Source organism: Cariama cristata, unplaced genomic scaffold (assembly GCF_000690535.1).
Source record: "Cariama cristata isolate BGI_N322 unplaced genomic scaffold, ASM69053v1 scaffold26638, whole genome shotgun sequence".
Classification (NCBI taxonomy): Eukaryota; Metazoa; Chordata; class Aves; order Cariamiformes; family Cariamidae; genus Cariama; species Cariama cristata.
This window is the reverse complement of record NW_009632032.1, coordinates 1-269: the sequence shown is the minus strand read 5'-3', so window position 1 is coordinate 269 and position 269 is coordinate 1.

Sequence of the window (269 nt, the reverse complement as noted above, 5' to 3'; positions counted from 1 at the left end):
CAGAGCACCCCAGAAAAGCACCCCCAGGGCTGATCCTGCAGCCCAGAAAGGCTCCCCCAGGGCCACCCATATCCACCCAGAGCACCCCAGAAAGGCTCCCCTAGAGCTATCCCTCTCCACTCAGGACATCCCAGAAAGATTCCCCAGTTTCCCTCCCATCCAGGGCATCCCAGGGCTGAACCCCACTCCAGAAAGGCACCCCCGGGGCTGACCCCCCTCACTCAGAGCACCCCACAAATGCACCCCTCTCCAGGGCACTCCAGAAAGGC